The sequence below is a fragment of the Ciconia boyciana genome, chromosome 8 (assembly GCF_034638445.1).
Source record: "Ciconia boyciana chromosome 8, ASM3463844v1, whole genome shotgun sequence".
NCBI lineage: Eukaryota > Metazoa > Chordata > Aves > Ciconiiformes > Ciconiidae > Ciconia > Ciconia boyciana.
This window is the reverse complement of record NC_132941.1, coordinates 55,155,611-55,183,517: the sequence shown is the minus strand read 5'-3', so window position 1 is coordinate 55,183,517 and position 27,907 is coordinate 55,155,611. Positions and strand designations below refer to the sequence as shown.

The window sequence follows — 27,907 nt, the reverse complement described above, 5'->3', positions numbered from 1 at the left end:
TCTCCTTTACATGCAATAAGAACTGGACCGTGAATTGAAAATAAAATCTTTCTAAAACAGTTTCAATACAGGTGTTTGAGTGAGGCTAATTTCGGCTCCAGAGAGAACGCTCCTCGGTTTGCATGTGTGCTGCATTGGTTTGGACAGGGACAATTATTTTTGCACAGCTGTCCCCTTTTCAAAAGGAAAAGGCCAATGCACCTCAAAACATTGTGTTAAGAACCTACTTCCAAAAGTGCTTGCCTGAAGGCCAGCAGCCCAGAGATAACAGCCTAGGCCTGAAATTCCGAATATGTTACCACAGGCCAGGATGTTCACTATGCTATTCCACTGCAGACTGCACATCAATACCCATCTCTATGTATAAATCAATGGAACCTATTTTTGGCACAAAAACTTCAAAATAAATCCTTCTGACCAACCTCCCAAATTAATTATGCAAATGCTGTATTAAAGTGCACAGATCATTATTACTTCAAATTTTTAAACCCCTGCACAGATACTCTGAAAGGAAAAGAAAGTAAATGCCTAATTATACACATTGAATAATCCAGATAATGGCCTGTCACATGCATCACTGAATGCAAATCAGAATGATGGTTTTAGCTGTAAACACAATATGGAAACATCAAATAACTTTGATCTCATCTTTGGCAAGAACACACTTCTGTAAGATACCATTCTGTATTCAGTGGGATATATATATATATTTAGCTTTTTTTTTCTGTTGAGTTTCAAAACCTTTCCTTACAAAAAGTACCTTATAAGATATTCCAGTAGAGATGTATAATCGTATTTCCCCAAACAGAAGAATGCTGCTGCTTATCGCCTTGCTAAAAACACTAGAAGCAGTAATACTCTGTTTATTGCATTATTGTCATTCAAGCAAAGCGTGATTGTTTTTATATTCAAAATGTCCATAAAGGAAGGCTATACTCAAAAATTCCTGTGCTGAGGGGCACTTATCGCTTTGGCAAGAGGAAGAAAGGCATACCCATGGCAAGTAACTAACCTCCTAACACCTGCCATGGAAATGAGTCCCTAACATGCACTCCAGACATGTTCAGCAGGTAGGATTTTCTTCATTTCAGACTATGCCTTTCTTACACAGCAAGCAAACCATGCAGAAATCGAGAGACATATGAAAGGGCAGGCTAAAACTGAACAGGTAGAAGTAGATGAAAATGCCCAGGTTAGACATGCCAGGCAGGCAGCAGCAACCACTGCTGTCCTCTTCATGCCTGGTACTAGAGAAATTCCTTATGCTATAACATGTGCTATAAAGCCAAATTTCAGCATGTGTTAAAACACGTTTCAAGACAATGTTATTAAGGGGAGATTAGGCTTTTAACGAGACAGTTCCACAACTCAAGAAATTTAGGCTATCAGTTGGAAAAGAACTCAGTAAAGAAGAATTTCAGTAGCTACATGATGACAGTAGCTATTTCAGGTATAAATGCAACAAGAATGTCTATCTGCTGTATGGCACAGCAGTCTTCACCCCCCCACCCGGCTTTGCTTTCTAAGATCTTTTGCCACTTACAAGTAAAACACAAGATACTAAATTTCATGTTGAGATTATACTAGTTTTAAGGTATAAAGAAATTCTATAAAAATAACAATACAGGAAAATAAATGCACAGCTTCTTAAATGATAGATAGATGGAATAGATTTAGGGGTCAGTCCAGTGAAAATACTGCTGCTGCACAGTTTTGCCCAGCTGGATCACCACGTTGAGACAAAAGACAGATCCTGTCAGATATTGCTGCAATTGCTACTATAGCAAAGTTTACTGATACAATCATTGTTTTTCATTCACCATAGGGATTTCAGTTTTCCAAAGGGGAAAAGAAAAAAAAACACACCCAGGACCATTAAAACTATACGTAAGCGTTACAGTCAGTTCACAGAAGATGTAAACAAGAACCATACCCAAATCTACTTACATTCAGAAAACAAATCCCTACTTTGATGAATGCCTGGACCACGCAAAGCTTGAGAAGATTGCTCAGTTTAACTTGTTTTGCCACCAAAAGCAAAAGGAAATTCTTACGTTTCCACTCTGGAAGAAACTTAATTTCACAATACACAGGTTAATCTTTCTCGAAAATAGCAGTTATCAGGGTATAAGAACATGACCAGTTAATCTTTCTTTCCCCTTCAGAAATCAAGGGTTTTTTCTTTTTTTCTCAGTTAAGACAGAACATTATTTGCAACTTAGTCAAACTGACTCACTTCCACAGGCTCCTCCAGCACACTTCTAGCAAAGCCCTTTCGGGAGGAGATTGGTTTTCCTCCTTCAAAACTGTAAGTTGAAATGATACTCAAGTGTACAGTTAGAACAGTACAAATGTAAATTATTGCTATGCAAAAAGGATGCTGTTTAGTTTTATATGTTCCTCCCTCAAAAAAGGAAGGATGAGACCTCATTGGGTTTCGATTCCCCCTCCCAGCTCTTGCAAAGTTAAATCAAACCACACCGTCCCCCTCCTCACCTCTCAGTAGCCACTTTTCTAACAAGATCCTCAACTTTGGCTAAGGGCATTTATTGTACACACTTTGATCCCTTCAACAAAAATTACTTAAAATAAGGGAAGAAAACATGCACTGATCAAGCAGAGTGCTACATAAAGTGGTAATGCAAAACTGCATGAGATATACACATATATCATTATCCAGCAGAATTAAGTCCTATATCATTAAGTCCAGCAGAATTAATCCAAGTCCAGGTCTAAAATAAAACAGTACTACAGAAGTGTAAGACTTCCTGAGCATGTGCACCTCAGTCAATGTACACAAGCCCTTACTGATCTTTGCAACTCACTTGCTTCCACTGCTAAAACTGTTAAACTCAAGAAACAAAACAGTCACTTTTATATGCTGCTTCTACAACACTGCCAGATTGAGAACTTGTACATCAAATTCAGTTAGAAAAGAGAGCAAAACTAGGCTAGAGTTAATTGACATCTTCAACTCGAGTCCAACTGTTGAATGTTTTAATGATTCAAGTCTAATCTGAATGTTTTAATGATTCAAGTCTAATCTGAATGTTTTATCTAAGCTTTTTAGTCTTTTATAGTAATATTTACCTATTCAGATTGGGTTTGGAAATGTAAACAGAGACTTGTTACCTAGTTAAACAAAAATCCTATCCAGTGTAACATTTTATTAAGTCAAGACACTACTTAACACACCATCGGTATTCTGCCCTCACTGCCTTCCTGGCCATCTGCTCCTTCCTTATTTGCTGTTCCATTCAACAAGCTCTTGTTGCTTGTCCCATTTCTGTTCAGCAAAATGCACAAGTTTAGGTCTTTGTATGAAAACAACAACTGCTTGACAAACACCTTAGGAATTGCAAGTTGTAATATCATAACATCACATGAACTTTCTCCCGAGTTTGCATCAACCTATAGGCTTACTAGCAAAGTGCGGTCATGTACTCAAGCTTCCTGTTTTAATTTCCCCCCTCCTTTTTTAAGCAAGATTATTCTCATCCTTAGAAACAGGAAGTCATTAAGTTCAAAATGTTTATACTAAATGAAAACATACATATTGCCACGACTGCTATTCAGTGACTACTGGGTGGTCTCAATCTGAATCCACTTTCTGACCAGCAAGTGCTTCCCTTGGAGAAATTATCAAAGCACAGCCTCAGAGACCTAGGATTGGAAAGGTATAAAGAATCAGCCATTATAATTACAGTTCAGGATTTTTTTTAATTTTTTTTTTTTTAAAGACTTACCATACCCACAAAAACCTCCCAAACATCTGTTTTCATTAAGTATTTAAATAAGTGTTTTCCCCAAAGTATATCAGAAATTAGCTAGTGCTGTATGTTTCTTGGGATGAGGTCAGTAATGTGCATTAGTGCAGCACCTTTGTTGCAGTAATTAGCACATGTATTTGTGCCAGAGTGTGGCTGAAGAGGGAAATTCATAGTCCACTGGTGTCTTCCACTGATAACCTTCAGAGCACCGTCTGCAACTGCCTGTGATCAGTGTCTCCAACATGCCAGCTTCTGGTCATACTGTTCTTATTCATAAACTCCTAAACCATTTCAAGTTTCCTCTTAAATTTGACAAGCATTAAAAAAAATCTTCAATTTAGTACTTTTATAATCAATGGGTGGTCTACAAAGTCTTCCCATACACAGAACATCTGACTAACTCTCCCCAGAAGAAGAGAAAAATCTGTCACTTGTGATTCAAGTTCATGTTCATACTAATCCAAATTTACTATAGCTCGCCTTTTGCAGATATAAATTAGATTCCAGGAGAAATCAAACTCCAGTCCATCAGCACAAATTTTCAATTGCTTTTTCAACACCATTACTACAGGAAAATGTACTTCCTCCCAACCTCAAGATTTTAATTATTAAATAATATTTGGAAGAAGTGACGAACTCTCTTCTCAGAGGAGAGCTGCAAAGCAGTTCCTCAGTCATCGTGAGGACTTTCAGGAAACTTGAATGCTCCTCCAGCACGCCCACTTGCTTCCCGTGAACAAGCAGTGCTCAGAATTATCTGGAGAGGCCTTCCAAAGTGCTGAGAACATGATTTCTGTGCATTTTGATGCTCTGTGAATCACTGAGAACAGAACATGAAGCCAACGAACAGTAAAACATGCACATGTACAAACAACAAATAAGAGCTGCTAAGACTAATATTAGACCTACCAGAATACATCCCGAACATATCAGGAAGAGACCAACAGGAACTTACACATTATGCCACTTCCACATGAGACTCTTTACTTTTGTTTGGACCCACATATCACTACAAATGTCAGGAATTAATAAAGCTAGCAGTACAGATCAGCTCTCCAGAGACCAGCCACATCTGTTCAGCAATACCAAGCTGCCAGCTGGATAGAGTCCCAAAAGCCTTTAAAGGGTCATCATGCACAGCGAAAGCTTGTACTTGGCTAAAAACCTTTTAGCCTAGCAACTAGAAAGGTAATAAGTATTCTGTTAATTACATTAAGTAAGTCAGTCATGTTTAGCTCTGTTAATTAGGATGCCTAATTTTAAAAGGTCTAATAGCCACAGTATTTAAATTCCTGTTTTGTTCTGGTATTGCAACAAAAATCTATTCTAAACCACTGCCATTCTCATGGCTGAGTAAAAAAAAAAAAAGTTATGCTGTTAACAGATAAGCTAATCAGTTGAAATGACAAGAGTTAAAGAAAGTATTACTTGTTGAATACTGCACATTCTAAGCAACTTTAATGTATAAATAATCAATTGAAAAATCCAAAATGAAAGACATCCCGGATCTCAGATGAGACTGTTAAATTGTCAAAATGTCCTTTCGTTGTGCATATTTGACTGGAGCCTGTTAAGGGAAGAAATAAACCCTACAGTAGATGACATTTGCCTCCCTCCCCAGTATGTCCCTCACTGACACACAAGGTCTTGCAGGGCATAAAGCATAAAAGCTCCTATGAAGTTTTTGACACAAGAAGCTATTTCTGAAATAACTGTCTGCTGGCCTACATGGAAATTGCTCCTTCCAAATATCCCAAAATCAGGAGTACAGTACCGCACATGCTCGGTTAAACACTGCTTCATCTACAGGTTTTTCCACAGCTGCAGGTGGCCCAGCTCTCATGTGGGAAAGACATGGCTGACACCCTTAAATACCTTGGTAGGCATCTACTGAAGAGATCTGTTGTTTAGGATTACAACAGCTGAAACCCCACTGCGCAGCTCTCCCTGCTGAGGGCATCACAGTCCAGTACTCTTTTTATTACAGGAAATCATGCCTCTGATGTTCGCAAGGTATTTCCAATTCTTATCCTTTGGCTGTTTCCCAAGTTGAACCCAAAGGGTGAATCCAGGCTGGACCTCATCACAGGCCCCACAGACAGCTTGTTTTATAAGGGAAGAAGCCGCTTTTAAGAGCGTAATTAAGATCAAACTGCTGAAATTAGTCTGAACAATTCATGCGAACAACTGCTGTGCAGTCTATTTTATTAAAAGCAAATCATTGCTCCCAAATTTTACTCATAGCAGTGAGCAGTACCAGGGGTTTGCTACCAGTCCTAAAAGGCACCATGTCTGTGAAGGTTTGTCACTGCACAGTATTGCTCTTTCTGACCCCATGCAATGCCTCAGGAGCACTACCAGCATCGCAGGGCCACTACAAGGATGTGGGACACTACCCATGAAGGCACCTGGAATTATTAGCCCCGATTCAATTAGCAATTCAGCTACTAAATTCATATCCCTTTAAGCAGGGCTTATTAACCACACTACACAGTACCCTGGACCAGCCATCTGGAAATGCAGATGTCATCTGCTCACCTTTGTAATCTGCTGTAAGGTTTTTCAGATGAAGACATATTTCATCTTGTGGTGCTATATAAATAAACAAAGTATTATAAACGATCATTTTTATCTGACTGGGGTTATGTCATATGGTTTGCTTTCTTTATGAAAGAAAACATGTACATAAAGTGCAACCAGATGCTGTTGGCAGAGAATTGATTTAATATGGACTCATTTCTAAAAACATGATTACAGATGTGGCCTACCTCTTGAACCCAATGTTTAAGGAAAAACTCTCTCTATGTATAATCATTTCATTCATCTTCTATGTTTTCTCTAAGTCTCTCAACTCACAAAAAATGTTTCCTAGAACTAAAAAAAGTTACACACCCTCCTGTTTCACACATCCACCACAAAAATAATTCCAACATACCCTTATCAAAGAAAAGCTGAACATGTTACTGAGGAAACACTGCTTTGTAGCAGCTCATTGCTATACCAGCTGCGAGAAGGCAACATTGCAGGTTAGAACTAAGTCTAGACTGAGCTTCTTTACTACAAACAACACTTACCTAGGACTGCACCAGACTAGTAATTTGATTTTCAAAGTAAAAAAATAGTTACTACAACTCTGTTTGTAAGACTGGAGAAACTTAAGACACTTTAATAAATTATTTTAGTGGTTTGAGAAAAAAAAATAATTGATACATACCCAAGTTTTTGATCGCTAATAACATCCTTAAAATCTCTTACCAATTTATAGAGCTCTCAGTAAGGTAACTCAAATACATGATTAATATTTAATTGGTGTGCTCTAGCACTGCTTAGAACATAAAAGGTAGTTTAATTCTGATAAAACCCCGATCAACCAATGAAATTAATAGAAATAACAAGTAAGTTTTAAATTCAAAATTAGTAAAGTCTGAATAAGAACTTGGTTCTTTCATGCTTGCTGATTTATAAAATCCTATCAACTTACCTCAAGAAAGTTTGAATAAAACTTAAACTCTTTTCAAAACAGGACAGAAACAGCACAGAAAGACTGACTGCATCATTCCACATCTAAACCCAGAAGATTTTCACCATATTTGATATCCAGGTATTGAAGCATTTAAGAACAGTGCTCTTAAATGCATTACTGAACTAGATCAGATAAGTTCATATTCATATGAATAGAGAATCCAACGTTTAAGAAAAATGCTCTCTCTATATAATCATTTTACTCTCACTCTACATTCATGCTCATATAAAATTAAACTAGTAAAAACCCCAAATGGTTCATGGTTACTGAGGTTATTGCCTTGGCAATGTATTTATCAAAGGAATTAAAGCACTTTAAGCAAGGTTAGTTAGCTACCAGTGACATCACTTAAAATCAACAGTTGAAAAGAAAACAACCCCCTTCCCCAAATTATCTTGTGACTGGACCTTTGAAAAATAAAACTAAATAACTCTTTCAGAGGGCATTGCCACTTACAAGTACCTACATTTATTGGTAAAGCTCAGGTATTTGATTAATCTAGATTATCTTTTCCAAGCACGGTATTAAAAAGGTCATATGAAATGATGAAAAAGTTGAAGAATAAAAATCAAAGCAGGGAAAAGTCCTATTTTCACCTAAGAAACACAGTGTAAGATGATGTGAATGGAGCTTCAATTTTAAAATCCTCTCACGACCAGCCAATTTCTAATCAACAGGTACGTAACTGTATTTGCTTCTGGAGGCAGGAAGATCGAAAACTGGATTTTTTTCACAGCTATTTAAAATGTCCCAAGCAACCTTTAACAAGAACTTTAAACATCCGTTACATCTCAATTGAGCATAATTTTCAACAGGATTAAAAAAACCCAACATATATAGTTGTATAAACACTGTCTTTAGTGGTGGAATCAGATTGATATAAAGTGCGCTTAGACCTAACGGCTTGTTCAGAGAGGAAACTTTGGTGAGGATGGATAAACGAGGCAATCTGAGCCCAGAGGTGAGCAAAGCACTTGTTTCTGCTCCACGAGGAAAAGGTTATCTCAGCGAGAGAGGCTGCTGTAGCATCCGAGCACCGAGGCTCAGCTACGCTCTCGCCCAAGCGTTTCCAGCTACTTCGGTTAGGGTGGGTGATGCAGGTGAGCAGCTCTGCCCACATGCAGTCTATCTACACAGTGCCTAAAAATTACTTCCAAACTTCAACTGGTACAGCCTCACTTAAAAAAAGCAGCCCTGCTGGGTAGGTGCACTTACCTACTATTTATAACAGAAGCCTTGCTAGCAACGCTTTTCTTCAAACGTAAAAGAAACCCCAATTCGATATTAATTTGATTTGACTGATTCTGAAGCATACCTATGGATGGGGGGTAGGAGAAACAAATGAGGATATATGTGCATTTGTTTATTTTCTTAAGAAGGAAGACAAACAAATTGAACTGCTTGAGAACCCAAAACTTACAGGTGTTTCTGGACACATTAATAAATCAATGGCAAAACCTTCATTCTTTTACTAGGTGCCAACTATTTCATATGAAGGGTTTCACTGTCCCCAGAAAGGGTGAACAGCAGCAGCTGTCGCATCAGTATGGGATAAAATATCTTAAAAGGAGAAAGATAACATACTGCAGCATTTACACAGCTTGTATTAAAAAGTTTAAAAAAAAGCTCACAGCGCAAGTCTTTCCAGAGGTTAAGCCAATATGCAGATGGGATATTTAAATATGACAGCAATCTGAGTAATGAGGTGAGAACTAAACAGAGAATTGTTATCTGGGCATTATCTGCACAGAGCTGAGAGGACCCATGGGTCCAGGTCCCACCGTACAAAGAATTTGTATGCAGGCATAATAACCTAAGTGTGCTATTCATTACTCTACTGGGGCACCTTAATCAGCCAGTCAAGCTTGAGTTGGGTTTGCCTTGTTTTAAGGCTTCCGGCATCCATAGAGAGTTCTCCAAAAAGCAATTCAAAGCAGGAACGCGATTAAGGGGAAAGCCTCAGCTGGCCAAGCTGAGTGGTGTGAATACCTCCTGCCCTTCCACTCCCTTACGGACTGAGCCAAAGAAAGATGCTGCAGCTCAAGAGTCTCAGTAGCTGTGGATCAGAGTCCAGTGCAAACTCCCCCCCATGAGATGCTACAAGGAAATCACTGCATCTCACAACCAAGATAGTTCTACTTTTCTCCTTTGATAACCCACCTGATCTATCAAATATGCTAAAGAGAGCACTAATTAATTAGAAGGCTGCACAATTGCACACTTTCAGTCAAGTCTGTGCTAGTTCAGTTTACCACAAAGAAAAACAACTAGAAGATCAAATCCTCTTACACTAAATACTGTTACTCAGGCCTCTCAGAAAACTTAATTTCACACAACTGCAAGATAAATAAATAATTTGAAGATATCGGCTGTAAGCTTTTATGTTTTTCACACCGAGTTACACGACCTTGCAGCCCTCAAAATCCACAGGCCCCTGTAGATGACTGATTTTACAATGCATCCATACTCATCTCGCCTCTGGTCAGAAGTGGACATTGCAATAAATTTCTAGACAGACAAATCCGACTTTTACAAATGCTTTAATAATTTAGGCACTTCAGGGCAAACTTTTTTCTTTCTTACGTAATACTCATTGCTGTAATCCACAGAAATATTTCCAAAAGTTTATCCTTGGGGCAATATGTAGTTTTACCCCTTCTGTCAGCTTTCTTTTTTCATCAAGCAGAATCCTATTGTACCACATGCATATTAAGGTACAAAAAGAGACTAAAAATGCTGTGTTCATTAAATTTGACCATAATGCACAGTGCTAATGCACTGCAAGTGCTAATCTCAAATCACATACAGCTTTTTGCTCCATGAGGAATCCAGTTTTCATCTTCCAAAGTGCTACACGATTAGCCACTGTAAGGGCTTTAATTTTTACCAGAGAGTGGCTTCTAACATGGGTAGGAAAGACAATAAGATTAGAAAAGGAGTTAAAGTTATGCAGCTGAACCTGAATAAGAGAAAGAGCATTAGGAAAGTTTATCCTAGATTTCTATGAATAAAGAAGTGGATAAGGTATATTGAAGAGCATCTGCAGAAATAGATGGGGAGAAGAAACAGTTTTGTGTATTGGGTGATTGAATTGTTGCACCCAATTTCACCAATGCGCAAAGACACAGAAGTTATTGAGAATAAGGGGGGGGGGGGGGGAAACACACCCGCAAGCATTCTAAAAGCATTAAAAGGACATTAAAATGATGGCTACAGTTCTGACTTCAGCAGCTTTACTGTGGTATCTATTAGTTTGTAAATGTCAAAGCTAATACTATGTTTTTTCCTCCTCCTCTCTCCTTGAGAGTATCTGCAGAAAATTACAGTACTGCACACTCTACCCTGAAAGACCAGTGTTCTGGCATAGCAGAGGCAGTGAGAAACAGAGTCAGCATCATTCCTCTTCTGGCAGCGCTCAACATCAGAAAGAGAGGAAACCACTGGCATACTCTGCCTTCTTGCTTCACACTGTATTTCTGGCTGAGGCACAGTCATTTATTTATAGAATCTCTCAGCAAATTTGCTTGCATCCTGAAGTACATTTTGACGATTCTACCCTTATTTTAGCATATTACAATTAATAATATTTTATAACTGTAGTAGAAGGCAAAAGATACCATTAATAGCTAGCAGACAGTTGCAGCAAGTCAGAGGCAACGGCAATGAAGGTCAGGTACTCACTGCACCAGAAAGCAGTGCTGCTTCTCACCAAACATGAGCTGAACACTTGGAACAAGCTTTCAGGAACCTCAGGCACAGCCAGGTCTATTATACTGGCTTCAGTTGTAATCCTTCCAGTGAATCTGGCTGTCTCCTGTTGAATTTACTGCTCTAATGGCATTTGAATCAAGGAGACTTCCTGAGTAAGCCAGAATTCAGGATAAAGGCATGAACATAGAATACAGTGATTAAAAGTATTGCCCAAATTGTCTGCTATTGGTCTTTCAGTTACTTCAGGCACCCAAGCTGCCTCAGTTTTAAACTCTGCTTAAAGCAAAATGAACAAACGCCAATAAAAAAATTTAATGGAAAATCTAACATCAGCCAAATCTGGCATTGTTTGTTTCAGTTATACAGAATCATTATGTCCGGTCCTTGGATCCTCTTTATTATACCCTCATTTCCCCCGACTAAAGAAACCCCTGTAACAGAAAACCCTCAGGAGCCATAATTTAACAAAGACAGCATCCAAACTTGATACAACTATGAATGAAGCCAGTAATCTGGCTATGGTTAGAGTTTAAAAAAAATTCCAATGGACAAAATGGAAAAACTACATTTGATAATAAATCTTCTTTTTATGAGTAAGCTTAATACCCTTCCTCTTGGTACAAAAATGTAATACTGTCTTTTTTCTTGGCAAGGAAGACAGAAAACCCACACAGAACAAGAACCGTAAGAAACGGAATAAACATCAGATACACACAGCATTTTCAAAAGGTTTTACATGGCCTAGATCTTATTAGGCAAGACTTTTTAAGAATACCAGTGCTTGAAATGAGTCTTCAGAAAAGCAGCAGAAGTCAGAGCCAAACCAGGACTGGGGTGAGAAGAGACAATTGCATGGGAATTACTAATGAGCTCCTCCACATGCTTTACTATTACAAGAAAGCAACAGCCTACACGTGTGCAAGCATGGCAGTCACACACAGACAGACCCCAGGCTTGTAGAGTACACACACCACCTTTTTCCTACAGAAATCAAATGGCTGCAAACCCAAAACTACTGAGCTTAGATGAGGACGGTGTTTGCACCCAACCCCAGACACCACTGTTATGATTTTCTGAACAAGAGCAGAAGTGCTGCTACTCCTGTTTGTGCATTCAAGAGGTGCCCAGTACAACAAGCTTTCTCTGAAGCCATTTGGCTAACCACATTTAAAATTCAGGGGCTTGGTTTTGGTTCATCTAACACCAAAATGCTACCAACAGAAAACAAGTTCACACTGGGGGCGATATGTGCAACAGGCAAAGCAATTTTCAGAAGGTCTTTCTGTTGAAGTCAGTATCAGGTCGTCCAACATGCTGACACAGCCAGAGCTGTTATTTTTAAACACAGCCATGGTCTATTTAACTAAAGCATCTTTACTCTGACTGAGCCAGTATTACTTTGATAAGACTCCTTAAGTATCTACACTGAAGCCTGCATATCACATCAAACAAAGAAAATATAAACTTTTGAAGACCATGCTTCATTGCAGCTAGGAAAAGAGAAAAAATGAAAGAGAGAGAGGTCCAGGAAAAAGCCAGGAGGACCCAGCACTGAAGACCATAAAGTGCTATCTGCAGGACAGCTATTCACACTGTGAATTTGTATCATTCACCACCTGCACAGATACTAACTGGAACAGTTTCAGTCAACTTAAACAGCAAACAGCTTTCTGCTGTTGGACGCTCAGCATTACATTTCTAAAACAATTCTTCTGCCAGATTTGTTGGTAGCAACACCAGGTTTTCTTACACATCATTTAACTGATGAGAACCTGGATGGAAGGAGAAGAGAGGCAATACCATTTTCAAAGGCATGTAAGAGACTGCAAGTTATAGTTACACAACATTTTGGGAGGCAGGCTGAGCTATGCTAAACAGCTTATTTGTATACATTTTCCTCAATGTAATTCTTACTTCTTTATAAAGTTGTCTTGTAAACATATGCATAAGTTAATTACTAGAACCAAGCACAACCTCATCCTTTCCTCTGACCAAAGAAATAATTTGTTCTATATGTTCCTGAACATATAGACACTGTTGTCTACCTGACACAATGTTTTCCTATGGCAATATTTAACCTCCATTTCTTATACATAACTATGAAGTAGAACCAAAAAATAAGAACAGCAATGGTACACATTGTTCAACAGTGAAAACCTTTTTATTTTACAATAGAAAATTTAGTTGTGCATCTTGTGCTGTGCACGTATACTGCAGGCTCTGGAGACAAGGGAAGGCTGTTACCAAAAGCAACCCCAAGCACCCGACACCTCCACACCACCCAGGACGGTCACTCACTGGCAGCCTCACAGAGCTGGGATATGGGTGCATGATGTGTGAGCCAAAGAGCAGCTCAGCCCAGCCTGCTGAGATTATTTTAATTAAAATAATTTCAAAGTCTACGTAGTTTCTCCAAAACATTGCATTTACCCCAAAGAGCCTCCCTTTAAACATGACCGTTCCCCCTCAGATTTTGAGAGTACTGGGAGGGTAGGGGGAACCTCATAACCCAGTGGCTGCCACATTGTATCTCAAAGGCTAGACAAACAGCTTTTTCATTCTTACTTTCCTACAGACAAGTCCCCTTGCAGAAGGCTCAACTCACAAACACCTTCCACTTACGTTTTCACATTGCCTCCCAGTACTGCAGGCAGGACCCTGCAGAGCTGTCACCACCAAAGGATTAGGGGGCTGGAGTCAACCTGAAGCTTGGCGCTGACAGTCACCCACTTCCCTATTCCCCCCAGGTTCTCACTGCTGCCTTCGACACCTTGCACCCACTCTAGAGCTCACTCAACCCTCTCTTGAGTTAATTCAACTTATTAAAGAGAGTTAATGCAGACAGGGGGAGAGGAAGTATTCTGCTGTAATTCATGGTGAATTACAGAAGTTCAGCAAGCAGCAGGGCTTACACAAGAGAGGATGGGGCAGGACCACATGGCCAGGAGGGAAGAGCAGGATGTCCCCTTTAGCTTGGTTGTAATGTACAACAAATTATTTTAATCAGATGGAAATCAGAGTCCTAGAAAGGAGTAACTGTATTAAAGAGCTGATTATATTTATTGAAATGGTGACATGCAGACTTCTTATTTGACTGGGTTCTTAAATAGGATTACAGGGCTTTAATTTGTTTCTTTAAATTGGTTTTGGAGAGAGAGAGAATAACCCAAAAGAAGTTTAGAGAGAGGGTGGAATAACCTTGGAGGGAGTACACTACATTATGCCATGTCAACCATAATAGTTTCCCCAGCGCAAATATATGCTAGTACACATTCTTCAAGTTAACTAATAAACAGAAGAGTCATAAAAAAGAATTACTTACGCTATACATTTGCAGACTGTAACTGGTAATTCTGTAGCTTTAATTTAATCTTTGAACTATCAGTTATATTGACAAGTAACAGTGGCAGCAGTGTATATTACAAAAGGAGTAAACAAATTACCTTTATCTAACTTTATTAAAGTAATAAAGGGCAGACTTTTTTGTTTTAAACTTCCTTCAAAGAGAGTTTTATAGCTAGCTATCAGCAGGGTGTGGACTGAAGCTAAAAACTTTGAAATAGGTCCCTGTGAAATCTGAAACCAAAATACAGCAAAGGTCACCCCTCTGTGAAGAACCATCTTGTCTGTACGGATACTACAAGCAAAGCTCTGTTAGCTCAGCCTCAGTAATAATGTAATTCAGCTTACCCCCTGGGAATAGCAACAACATCAGGTTTCTACTACAAAGATAAATTTACTGCACACAATACCCGTTACTATATATCTGCAGCATGTTTGATAGTAGCCAGACACTAGTGTTACATGTTATACCTCAAGCTATTTTTCCCTGTTAAAGGCTAACCCAGGTTATAAATATGACATTGTTACTCTTACTCCCACCATTAGCTAATTCTTTTTAGTCAACATTGTGCATAGAGTCTTACACAACATATTAGCCAATATTAATAGGAAAGGAAGCAATACATCCGATTTCTAAAAATTTTTACTATTTTTTTCCCCCCTAAAGGAGAGGATTTCAACCCTTTTCAACAAGGAAACAGAGTTTTTCCCATGGAGAGAGAGGATCTCCTACCACAAGTATTGGGACAATAAGACTGCTATACTTTGTACTGTCTTGTGGGCTCCCGTGAAACAGTTCACAGACCCAAGCTTAGAGACAAGTGCCATATAGCAACTGAGGTTCTTGAAAAGAGTTGCCCATATGCACATTGCTCTGCAGATACATATGGGCTAGGCAGTCTATTTTTCCAGCTACAGGAAAAGACAAGGCAGCCAAAGCTGCTGGTACTGGAACCACTGGGTGAGCTTGGGCTCCTGCTCGCCTTAACTATAGAGCAGAGCACTCCTACCTCCTGTCTCCACTCAGAACTCCTACCTCCCGTCTCCCTCCCTTTTGCTCCGAGTTATGTCATATGTGTTTGCCAACTGAGGAGAGATTTAGCAATCTTCTCATGTAAGCAAAGATTTCACAAAGCGTGGGACTGAAATGTTGACTGCCCTTGCTGGACAACACTTCTCTGGTACAGAAGACATCCCACTGCACTTAACAGTCTCCACTGGCCACTTTGGGTCCATTGCTGAAGAGATGGTGTCTTGATCCAGGTAACTGGAGACTTTCAGACTTAAGATATTTTGAAGGACATGGGATCCCACCTGGCAATACATTCAAAGTCACTTGATTTGATTAGAAGCATTGACATGCAATAAAACACTCACATTAGGAACGGCAAGAAAAAGAACATTTTCTGCTGACCAGACAGCAAAAATTTCCATTTTGAATGGTGCGGTGCTTGAGAAGAACTAAGCAGTCTTTAAAATCTAGCCCTTAACCAGGAGTTGTCTTAGGACATGTAAAATTAGGGACACTGCTGTTTAAAAACATCTAAGCTTGAGCGAACGCACACAGAGAGCATAACGTATATGCAACAGCCATTTGAAGAGGAAGCAGTATTTCAGTTTGTCCCCAAGCGCTTGGCTCACAGGAAAACATCTGATGTAAAGAGGGAACCCACACTGCCCCTCTGCCACCTAAGGGCAAATTACCCAGCCACCTATAAAAAAAACCCCTCCTGATGTTTTACTGCTTAAACATTTTATATAGTTAGACTGAGTTGTTTTGAGTTCACATGCTTCATGTTATTTGATATGTTTTAACTAGGAAGCTACCTGGATTCATTTCAAGATTTGATTTTTTTTTTTTTTAAACTAACCTGTTTTTAAGTACAGACTCACTCATGCTAGCACTACACAGATGTATTCAATCTCTTTGCATGCTGCCAAACTATTTAAATAAAGTTTGAAATGGAGTAAAAAAAGGAGGGGGAAACCTGACTGCCAGACCACTGGGTTTGGTTTCTGGTTTTGGTGTTTGTTTGGGGTTTGGGTTTTTTTTGGTAATTTATTTTAAAAACCCACAAATTTCAATGTATTTGCAAGTTCTTCTGCGCATTTCTTATTTTTTGCTCAATACCAGACCCATGATTTTGATCAGGTTGATAAGGAACAAGCCAAACTATAAAGAGGGCTTTGCTGGTTACAGGCATACTTTGCTTTACAAAACATTATACTAGCCATTATTAAAGCATGTATCACAACTTCATTTTTCTTCCTCAGCTGCTCAGGATTAAATCTTTGCAATAAAAATATTTATGAAAATTTGACTAAGCAATCTACTTTGGACACTTTTTCTTAGAAGATGGAGTTTTTTTGTTCCAAATCATGCACATGCAGAGGTATCCGCCAAGCTCTCCAACTGTGTCACTGCAGTCCTTAAGCCATTTAACACAGAACATGCACGTGTCCTTTGAATGCCAAGTCAGCTACGCATCAAAGACAAATAGCTTTGGATAGCCAATCCATAACAATCAGCACGTCAGTAAGAAATCTAATTTGTATTCAGTATTATGTCCATCGATGGGAATGGAAAAAGAAAAAAAAAAAGAAAAATCAACACATACCCACAGATTCTTTCACAACCTCAATAATTTTAGGAATAAGAAAATGACACAACCTTTGGCGTGAAAATACACAGCTTGCCCTAAGAGACAACAGCTTCCATTTAGTAAATGAATTAAAGACCACGAACATCTTCTGCTTTCTACCCTGATGGCTGGGTCAAAAAAAATTTGAGTCACCAGAAGAGTTTTGCCTTTGCATATATTTTAGACAAATAGGCATTTTAAGACAGCTGCCACTGAAAGCCAGAAATCATGCAGATTAATTGTGAACATTACAGAGACAATTACTCCTTAACTGGGTATTTAGTACAATGCTTCATATGCGATCAAGATCTGAAACAGTATGATGGGCTTGTTGTAGGCACTATCACAATTTAATCATGATAACATAAATATCTATTTGACTAGTTATTCGTTTATTATGGCAGTAATACTACAACTACAATGTTTTATTCAGTTAACATGGGAGTGCCAGGTATTAATTTCATACACTACTTCTTGCACCCTAAATTTCAGCACCAGAGAAATTGCAGATAATACTGCTGAAAACAATCATAAGAGAATACTCAGTCTTACCCTCCACAGGCTACTAGATCATGCAATCTCCAAATAAAGTTTCTATGTTCTAAGAATTAAGTTTTTTGGGTTAGTTTTGGTGGTTTAGGATGCACAGCAAATACAGTAGGTTGTCTGGTGTGTAACAATAATTGGTACATTAAAAGAGAGCTGGCTTAAATTGTGTTTTACTCCTGTTTAAGCATTGACCAGGAGCCTGGAGAAATTGTTATGCAGTTCATTAGCACTCCTAAAAATGGTTGTGTATCTGAGTCAGGAAAACACAAAGGTACTTGTGAGGTCACTACTTTGTGTCATTGTATTCAGTTCTAGACAGAACTGGATGCACCGCCTAGCATTGTCCGCTGTTTCCGTCCCAAAATCCTATTTTCATTTTCACCTAATTTTTCATATGTTAGGCTGAAGGTTGCCTCTGCTAAGTGTGTGCTAGATCTGAAGCACCTGGGCCAAAACACTTCTTCTCTTCCTGACACAAGGGCTCATAAGTGTACTTTCCACCGCTATAGTTTAATTTTCATTTCTAAATCCAGGATATTTTGTTTGGAAAGCACTACCCAGCTTTCAAATACTTGACTTTGTGGCCTTACTGATGCTTTTTATAAATACAGAGTTTTTTGTATATAAATACATAAAGACTAAAATGTCATACAGGTTGCTAAGGAAGTACTGGGATACTGGATCATATGAAACAACTTATGTTAATATCAGCAACCTCTCTGAACCCAGCCAACTTATAATTTTCATTAATCTAGAAATTATTTATTTGAATCACACAGACAATTTCAGTACCAAACTGCTTCCACAGCATTCTGCCAGGACTTCTAGAACTGTCAAAAAAAGCATTTCTTCAACAAAAGCCAGTCCACATTTGGGGGGGGGGGAGGGGGGGGAGGGAATTTTCCTTTGTTTTTACTGTATTAGAACAAGTACAGCAAGTTTTATCCAATAAGTAAGCTTTTCTATTTTACACTCTATTTACCATCCAGAAGGACATGCACAGGAATGCTTGGTTGGGTAGTAGGCACCCTGCTTCCACATCTGACATTTGCTGTGCATCTGCAAACACAAGATGCAGATCCAACTGGCCTCCAAACTATGTCGTATTTAGTGTAATAGCTATGGATGATATGCATAGGAATGCTTGTTTTCTACAAAAAAAATACACCATGTCATAATTAAATACATGCAACAATTAAAAAAAATCTTGAGAACAATTATTACAGGTATAAAGATAACAAGCACAGATTTTTCAAAGCAATTCAATAGAATCCTCTTACTTTGGCCAACACAGCAGACAGTTCAGGCCTTGGCTGAAGTGCCAGCTACCATTAATACCAACACTGTGCTAGGTACTCATTCAAGGCAGCACAGCAACAATAAGAGCAGCAGTAAGCTGCCATCAACACTATGGTATTCAAGATTGCCACGTACTTCAGCTGGAGAAGTAGCTTCAGTAGGTTCTGACTGCACAAGGGAAAAGGAACTTACCAGCTGTTAGCTACTGTGGGTCAAGAAAACACAATGTGAAAAGCTACAAAGCAAGCTGGAGCTCTCACACCAGCTTGCGATTTACTGATCTTCACCTCAACCTGCTAATTCGCATGAAAACTACCTGCTGCTTTGATGTCACTAGGATTTTAACACATTAAACAATGCAAGGCAAGAAAAGAGTTTCTTCCTAGCCAAGACCAGAACAGTTCAAGAGACTGGAACAATGAATTAGGCTATTGCAATATTTCCCTAATTAGCACTTTGTAACAGCTGATTGCATCCTTGTCAAGCAGAATTGACATTACTACCATAAGACACATACTACACTTAATATGCTCCCAGAGTCCTAACTAAATAGATACCTACATCACGTTTACCAAACTGTGAAGATCCAGCAGGGAAAAAAAACCAAGCAGGAGCCATCACCATCACACTGAGGTTTGAAGCTCTCAAGCCTTCTTTCACTACCTAACTTTTCAATGAATCTAAAGAAAATCTCAACTTTTTAGTAGTGAACCTTTTCCAGTTTACTTGATGATTTTGAAGTGACACGCCCACCCGCCCCCCCCCCCCCCCCGTAGCCTAGATTAAGAGCATGCCATAACTAAAGATACTTTCTTATGTAACCAAATTTATTAAAATTGGTTTGTCTTAACTAATAATCCAAACCACAAATTATCCACAAAACAGCCATGTACTTGCTAGGATATCTTTAAAAGAAATAATACCTCAATCTCATTTGCGATGATGTACAATAACTTGTGTTATCTTGAATACAGAAAAGAAACAAAAGTGTTTCCCCATATGCCAAGTAACTCAAAGTTAATATAGGAAGCAGAGTAGTCTCTGTGGCAAACAGATGTGACATTAATACACAATGAGCAAGTTACTGCTTGTTCCCTAAGGGTCAAGTAGCTTTTATTCATCTTCATCTGCCAAAAAGTGCTACACAAAAGACAACTACCCCCTACCAGAAGCCACACCACCATCTACCACCTTCTCTCACATGGCAGCCAGCATTTCAAAACATAGCTTGAAGAAAAGCCTGTGATGTAATGGGAAGCAATTGTATTAAATAATATAAATTGCATTCTTCTAAATCAAAACAATGACAGACTCAGTTTTTGAAACAGCAGCACTACGAAAATGCAAAATTGCTTTACAAGGGAAATAACAGCCAGGGGTTGCTACAACTGTTAAAGTTACAGGACATTTTTTAAAGAAACAAAAATTTTTCTCCAGTTTAAAAAAAAAGCTAGCAAAGGCAGTTTTATGTACGAGTCACACAAGTTATTCTCCTAAATTAAATTTTTTTTTTAAAGCATTATCCTTCCAACATCATCCACATTGTGGCAAGGACATATGCTGCAGTTTTAACTAGCAACAATGATTTTAACAAGGAAAGACTAGCAGCCTTCTGCCTCCTTTCATTTCAGTTTTTGATCGGTAAAACATTCCACTTACAAAAGGAAACAAACTAACATTGGCCTGTCTTAAAATATTTTTCATTTTTTGTCTCTTACATGTTAATTTCTGATGATTTTCACGGCAAATAGTGTCTTATGCCAGGTCATTTGGCCTGTAACAAGTTGAGCTGAACAAAAGCAGGGACAGTGTGCAAAGTCACCTCTAACATCACATGCAACAGGGACAGTTCCAGCACAGTTACGCTGAACCCAGCTCGGTTCATCCAGCCCTGTCAAACAAGCGATGGTCATTTCATAACCAGCAAAGGGTCGACTGTAGAGCTGCAGTACACCTCACTGACTGACAGCAAAACATCCCCATTCCCCCAGACCACTCAAGTCCACCCTCCCTACAAGCAATGCAAAGTCTCTGGCATGAGAGGCACCACCTGGACCTCCTCTTTGGGTTAGAGGATCACAGTGTACATGACAGCCTAACTGCACCACCCTAAAATCATCATTTCCTTAAATAAAAATGTCAGCTGCCTCAATCCTCCGGCAAGAGTCAAGGATAATGACTGATTTAACCAAGAGACCATTAAATCCCCAGATATCCTAAAGCATAGCAGCACTCCATCTATTGGTCAAGAATTAAGGACATGCTTAATCATCATCATCGTGCACTAACCTCGATCATTAAACACTCGCCCCCTAAATAGCCCACCCCTTCCTCCCTGCTTAGGGCTTCACATTGTCCCAGCCAAAACTAAATGCAAGTAATAATGTCTTCTGAAAAATAATGAGAGTATCACTAAAAGTGTTAACATGAAAGTTTCTAACGTTAAAACTGGTATACGCTATTAATCACACAATTATAATTTTGTTTCATTGAGGAGCACATGCACTCCTTACTCAAACTAGCATTGAGGAGCTCATCCGATGCATTCCCAGAGTTCACACCTTCTTTCCATGTAAGTACTGGATGCCACCAAGGAGGCTCGAACGAGGAGTTCACATGTTGTTTTCTGCCAGGCCAGTTATGTGACAGGGTGTGCAGACCAGAGAACTCCCTGGTACAAGAGACATGCCAGCAAACCCTGGCAGGAAGGTGATAGGGAGCCTTTCACCGCAGATCTGCTGCCAAAGCAGCCACGTGCAGAACTGCCCCGGCTCACACCGCTCCCCACCAGAGCCACCACTGCTGCTTCCCAGCAGATCACACACAGCCATACGTCCGCCACACCTCTGCTTTATTCCAGTCACCAGCAACTGGAACAGGAGGCAGGTGAGGCAGCCTGAAGCTGCCCCAGGCACACCAAAGCCCTTTTTTACAGGCTGAGGTCACATTTATTAGCTTCATTCCTCTGGTACCAAAGCTGATTTAAGCAACAACTTCTCCCACACAATTAGTAATTCATCAATTTCATACAGTCATGCTTTTATAACCCTTGGCCAATTATTTTTTTCCCCAGATATTCATTGCCATTGATTTTATCTATTTGTTTTAAAACATAACTCCTCCACATAGTGGCACCACACAGATGAGGCATAATCCTACACATTTTTTCCTCTGCTTGGTGTCACATCACTACCCTCCAGACACAAGTCCAGGACCCGTGGATGAAAACCAGCAGACTCAGCCTCAACACACCTGTAACATAACGATGCTGAGAAGACAGAAGCAACCCACCTCCATGACCGGATGCAGAGATTATTGCTTTTGAGGCATGCTCTACCCTCCTTACAGAGCCAGTCCAAGGCTTCCCTGATAAAATCACGTTGTTCGGCCGTACAGACCCTGCCTGCCTGCCCTGAAGTCTGGGTTGAACGCTGATTGATAAATCTGCTCTGAATTTATAAATAAGCTTTTTAATGCGAGATGAAAATTGTCTTGGGGTGAGACCAAAAGTGAGGAACAAAATCCCAAAAGGCCCATCGTAATGCTCATTTCTGGACCCTAAAGTTCAAGGCACCAATCTTGACTTTTGTCCTCCCTAATATAAAGCACACAACAAAGATAATTCCAAACTGTTAACAAAACACAGCGCTGCCTGACCACAGTGAATCCCCCAGAAGCGAGCGGCGCAGGGCAGATGCTCGTCATGCCGGTAGCTACGCATTGCCGTGACCAGAATACGTGTGCCTGCACCTGGAAATCGCATTCCTGGGCTCCCCGCACCATTATCGACGGCAAAGGTGGAGCCGTGCGCGATTAAACATATAAAAAGGCTAAAGAAAATTAATTTTCGGAAGTTTTCTGAGACTCATAGGGACTTTGGAGCCTTGCCATGGACGACGGTCAGTCCATAATTATAATAATTACTTTCAAGGTTTTATTTGATTAGCAGAGATTCCGAGCAGAGGCGCATTATTTAAAGCCCTGTCCTTTCCAGCTCAGCGCTGAGGCAGAAAGACAGCACTGCAGCATCTCCCTCGGCCGGAGAGCTGGCGTATACCCACGGAGAAGTTCCCCCTTAGCCCCACAGCGACCGCAGTCCCCCCACCGCCTCAGCCCGCTGGCAGCTGCGGCCCCGCGCTAGCCTCGCAGCCGTGAGGCGGCTGAGGGAACGGGGGGAGCGCGGCAGGCCTCCCGCCGCACCCCCCCCTTCCTCAACAGCGGCAACGCTTCGGCCACAGCCCCGCAACGGCCGCTACCGCCCGCGCTCGGCGGGAAAGAAAAGGATCCCCCCCTCCTCTCCCCGCACCGCACCGCGGGAGCGTTACCTCAGCGGGCCCGCGCCTTTGTGCTTCAGTCCATCCCTCCTCGCCGGCGGCGGGAGCCCCAGCACCACCGCGGCGGGCGAGCGGGCGGGGAAAGGGGCGGCACACTATGTGGCAGGAAGGGACACCTGGGCTCCGCCCCCCGCGCCCGCCCGCCCGCCGTGGCTCACTATCTGGCAGCGAGCGGGGACTCGGCCCGCCGCCCTTCCCCCGCCGCCCCTCGGCCAAGTTTGAAGCCGGGGGAGGGTGACGGGGGGCGGCGGCCGCCGCTCCCCGTCACCCTCCCCCGGCTTCAAACTTGGCCGAGGGGCGGCAGCCTTCCTCCCCGGCCCGACTTCCCGCGCCTCGGCTGTACCTGCAGTGCGGGGCGGGCAACGGCGAGGCATCCTCCGGGGAGCGTTTATCTCTGAAGGGCCATGGCGAGCGGGGTCTGACGTGAGGAGATGGACTCTGCAATGCCCGGTGCACAGCTGGGGGGGGAGGGATAAAATGAGGTGTATTTGGGAACAATGAATAAAAAAGCCCCCACAAACTAAAAAAAGACTTGTTTTGAAATGAAATTTTGAGAGATTTAAACAGTCGTTGGGGCTGAAAGGCAGCAGAAGGCTTCTCCAGATGGCTGGTGCTGCTGAGGAGAAGGCTCTTGCACCATCCACGGGGAGAAAGCGGCCCTGGCTAAAAAAAGCTGCACGAAATGCAAATCTCATTTTGGCAAAAGCTGTCCTTTTTTTTTTTTTTTTTTTTTGGCTTTGTGTAATTGTTCTGCTTTGCAGCTAAAGTCATCTCTGCCTTGGTTCCCCACCCAAAGTTACTGGTTTCTTGGTTTCAGGGCTGGTTTGCTTACATCTGAGTAGTTCTGACCAGCCGTTTGAAGTTACAGAAGCACTGGGTGATAGTTGTCCTTTCTATGCAAAAAAGTCTGTATTTTAATTATATTTTCAATTACTTCTAAAACTCGGAAGTTGCCTACAATATGCTTGAAAGGCTTAAAAGCTCCCTTTGAAATCAGCAATATGGCTTACAGGTGTAAAATTACTCACACAACTAACTTCATGTAGGTTCGGGGACAAAACCTTTTAATTCTGTGTACTGCTCGCTTTTGAAGAGCCTCTCGGGGACTGTGATCATGGGGAAATGAGCAGGGCTGGAGCAAGAGCAGGGTGAAGACACCGCCTGCCCGGAGCCCTCTTCTGATGGAGTCACCAAAGAGGCTCCAGCCCTGCTGGCTGCTGCCACCACACCGGTGTAGGAGCTGCACGTCCATCACGGAAAGGCAAGCAAGGCCCCTCAGGTGCTAGAGAGGTCTTAGGAGAAAAAAGTGCTTGAGGAACCAAACTATCCAGCCACAGGATATTTGATTTGGATAGGGAGAGGATGCAGAACATGTTTTAGCTTTGCAAATTTGTACTCAGCGCTGAGATGGCTCCACCTGACTGGACCAGCGCTATGGGAACCTGTAGGCACCAGCCAGTAATAATGGGATGAGGTGGTAGAGCATCTGTTATTTACCACAAGACCTCTAACTATCTGGTGGTTGTAGGAAATTAAAACTTACCTTGGGCACAGGAAGAATACGGGTGAGTGTGCTTACAGGCACCTACCTACATGCAGAGTGCGCTATGACGGTTGAAGCAATTGGCTTTCTCCAATTTGTGTATTTATTCAGTGTAACAGTCATGGAATTAGTAGGGCTGTTCCTTGCATGTTCATCCCCTCTTTTTTATTTCCTTTTAGAAAAAAATTACAGCTGTATCATGTTTTAATAAACTTTCAACCTGAAAAGGCCAAGAAACGCCAACCTTAAGATGTGGTTTTGAAAATGAGGGCAATACTGCAATGAAATCCATGGATTGGGACTTGCCTCAACTTCTGCACCCTGGCCCAGACAACTGCTTAGCTAGAAACGGTGTTGGCATAAGAGCAATTGGGTATGAACTGGCCATGCACAAATTTTAGCTGGAAATTTTGTTAACCATTTAGGCAATCAAATTCCACCTTTTACAGAGGGGGTATTGGGAATGGAAAAATCTCACAGCTTTTGAGATGAAGTTTATTAAAGTCATTATATGATGCATTGTCTGCAACAGCAGGGGACAGACTTGATGTCTCAGGAGGCTGATTTGAGTGCTAAGGTGCTGTGTGACATTGATCACACACCTTGAGATTTGAATTTCAGAGGCAGCAGTTGCTTATCCCAGCAGAATGCTTTCAGGCATGTAAAGATGCCTTTCGTGTTTATTGTAGGGCGAGCTTTCTTCTCCTGGGCATGTGGATGAGTTTTACTTTAGTCCTGGAAAGATTATGCAGATGACAAGTCCTCATGATTCAGGCCATAAATGGATTACAAGCAGGATCAAGAAGAAACTTTCCTGCATGAGAGAGATTTCCCCAATTAGTTCTGGAGGTTTTGTTCCCTCCTTCGAAACAATTGCCAGGTGCTGCTGGATAGTCACTGGCCTTGGCCAGCTGGAGTTAGGCAGGTCTCCTTGCTGTGGATGGTGCAGCAAATGGAGATCTCTGCCTGTGCTGCCTGCCTGCCGGCTCCTGCGGTGCCTGGGGGCTGCTGCGTAGACACCCTTCTGTGGAGTAGGAGAGGTAACATCTAGAGAGGGGAGGACAGGTAATAGCCAAGTCTGTTCTTTTGGGGTCAGACTATAGCTTAGTATTAAAAAAAATACCCACTTAATGAGTGAAACCAAACCCATAGTAAGCTAACACAGCATTACATTTTTGGAGAGTGGGTCCTCAGACATACATCCAGCTCTGTTACACTCTCTAGACCTCACAGTGTTGCTCCCTGTCTGCCGTGTCAATGAAACACCCTTTCTGTACATTTCCTGCTAAATACATTGCAAAAAATCCACACAACAGGTAGTGTTTCCTTTTTGGGGACCCTATCTGGCAGAACTACTTTGCCGATTGACACGGTACTGCAGCCTTTTCACCCTTCGTAAAGCCATGTGTCTAATCAGTGGACCTAGCTGAGCTACTCATTAGAAACTTGGCCAAACCACGAACATTTGTTTCCTTGCTTTATGCCAAACTCTGAGAAAGGAGGAGGGAGTGGCATGGAGCTCATGTTAATGAGTTCTTCATTCCCCACAGAGAGATAATCAGAGCACTGCTCAGAGATTCATCAACATTTTTTATTAGCACTTTAATGACCTACATGTTGGGGGTTTTTTTTAAGGAGTTACTTCAGCTAAGAGCTAGATAATTCCTCTTGCAGCTGTGGTTTAGGAAGCAGCTCAGGGGACGTGCATGCCAAATTACTTTAGCTCTAGTTAAAAAAAGCATATATACCACAAGGTTTCCTGGGTGCCTCCTTTTTCAATCAAGGGCATTATGTCCTCAATCTGTCTCTTCTGGGTTATGTGTGGGGGTTTTTGGTTTCTTTTGCAATCTTTGCAGCTTCAAGAGCTGTACAGCAAAATGCCAAACACTGGTGGTACTGCATGTTCCCCGCGGACAAAGGAGCGTAACAGCTCCCTGACCCCGGTCGCTCCGGGAGGCAGGCTCACTCGGGAGGGATGAAAGGCATTTCCAGGGACCAGCACTGATCCTGCAGACCGCTTCAGTTTCAGCTGGCTGTATGAGGAACAAAGTTGCTAAATGCTGAGGGCTGGAGCCGTTTCCACACTGCTGCAGGGTGAACCTCTAGCCAAGGGATTCCCCAGCACCTGCTGAGGAGTCTGTGGCCCTGCACACGTGGTGGGAGACCTCGCTGCAGCCATCTATACATTACGGCGAGAGCCGATAGCGAGAGAGCGCTCTCACGGGTTTGGCAGAGGCTGCTCAGAAATTACCCAAAGTTTGGTATTTGCAGCTCTCCTCCTGTAAGGAACCGCCATGGTGGCAGCCAATAATGGCAGCTGTCCAGAGTCCCTTTGGTTTAAAAGGGAGAGAGCCACTGGACTTTTGCTGTCAGTTAGGAGGGCCGTTGGCTGGAAATTGCTTCACAAGCTCTTCCCATGCCACCCCCGCTCCCCAGTGGCCAGATTTCCTTCTGGTCTTCTGGAGACAGCTGTGAGAATATATACATTAAAGACAGGGATGTAGTCAAATACTGCAGGACAACCGGGGTTATGAGAGTATTATAAAGGAATACTATTTACTTTTTCCTGAATCGAGCCCCAAGTGTTTCCTGTCAGACCTCAGTACAATGGGACACAAATGTACAGTCCATTACGTTCACATTTCCTCCAAAGAGCCGTCTCTTTCCTTCGAATGCAAGGGACCGGAAAGGATGCTTTCTGCCCCCACTTGTGTCTCTCAGCTGATTTTATCTCATTTGAAAAGGGATTTGAGACACTCAGCATTCACTCTCTTCAGTAGGTTGCCTCCCTTCTAATGCCTACTGCCTCAGGATGGGAGAGGTTGTAAATATGGAGGAATTCCTTTGAAATCAAAGAGAACTTCACTGGGGTAACATCAGCATGAATGGAAGCAAAATGAGGTCCATGGGGAATAAAATGCTAAGGCTGGGGGAAAAAAAAAATCAAGATTCACAGCACTAGTCCAGAAGAATAGTAGCTCATATACAAAAAACCCCATAGTTCTCATTTCCTCCTTATCCCTTCAGGACAGGAAAGAACATCCTGCTCTTCTAATATGAGCAAAATACAAGTTATTTTTGGAAGCAAAAACTCATGTTCAGAGCACATTTTTTAAAAGACATCTCTAATCTGTGATTCTGATGATGCATTTGGAGCACAGCACATCCTTTTGCATCAAGAAACCCACGTTTGT

General features: G+C 41.3%; 1 protein-coding gene across 6 annotated transcripts in view; it reads right to left on the bottom strand.

The window, feature by feature from the left end:
* Positions 1-23,535, bottom strand: part of ADD3 (adducin 3) — a 101,554-nt gene extending 78,019 nt beyond the window's left edge. For 2 of the 6 annotated variants that reach the window (XM_072871069.1, XM_072871064.1), the window contains exon 1: positions 23,162-23,296. The gene's annotated coding sequence lies outside the window, so the exon portion shown is untranslated. Of the gene's footprint in view, positions 1-23,161; positions 23,297-23,513 lie in introns of those variants that run through there. The other 4 variants (XM_072871066.1, XM_072871065.1, XM_072871068.1 and 1 more) reach the window with 3 other exon arrangements.
* Positions 23,536-27,907: the final 4,372 nt, after the last annotated feature.